Raw genomic sequence first — 986 nt, forward strand, 5'->3', positions numbered from 1 at the left:
AAGACCAAACAGGAAGATTCTTGGTCAAATCCATCACTTGGCCTAACAATACCAAGAATTTCACCTAAAGGTCTAGGTCACAGAATCTGCCTGAAGTTACCTTCTGTACTTGTTAACCTACACTTCTGGCCAGTCTTGGAGAACATCTTTTAACCCCTTCTCCTCTCCCAGTCAGAGTCCCCTTGCATACTTTTGCAAACCAGTGGTAATGATCTTGAGAGCCCCAGTGCTTAGGAGGGAAGGTCCCTCAGGCATTTCCTATCCCTGTGTGTGGCTTTCTTTATCTGTGTGGCTTTCTTTATTGGCAGGATATGCCTCTGAAGTCACTGCCAGCCTACTGGGAACTTAAACAGTGCCTCCCCTGCCTAGTGTGCTGTGAGCCAACAATTTATGTTGTATACCTGAAAGCATTTCAGTCAGGTGAATCCTCACCTAAATGGAGGCATCCTCATCTTAATTGTTTCTCTGACACATTTCCCAATCTATGATGCCACAGGTATATTGAAAAACTGCAGCCATGGATAAATGTACTAATTGCAAAACTAGATGTTAAGTCAGATGTTTTCCCTTTCCTGCACCTACCCCTACATCAGTGTATGCAAGTCACCTTCTGAACACAGTTCATGGGAGACAAGCAGTGTGTATGCTATTAAGGTGTATGTCATAATAAGGGTGACTTACTTGAAGCACATGCTTCTCACAGCTTATCTAGTCAAGGAAATTAAATGGAGTACATATTCTGAGAGCGAGGTGTCAATGGTGAATGTTCAGGTGGTTGTTGCCTGTCAGTTAAGTAAATCTTAGTGAGCTAATTGAGTTTTGTCATTAAAGTCATAAACCAGCTACAATAAAAGACCAGCCTTTGGCCAGGGGGTTTTAAGCATCAGTAATTGCTATAAAACTAGCCACCCAGTTAGGATAGAATATGCTTCTTTCTAATTAAAAAAAACCATCTAAGAAAATATATATGTATGTATGTAGGTATA

Source organism: Fukomys damarensis, unplaced genomic scaffold (assembly GCF_012274545.1).
Source record: "Fukomys damarensis isolate Sample0158 unplaced genomic scaffold, DMR_v1.0_HiC HiC_scaffold_4, whole genome shotgun sequence".
NCBI lineage: Eukaryota > Metazoa > Chordata > Mammalia > Rodentia > Bathyergidae > Fukomys > Fukomys damarensis.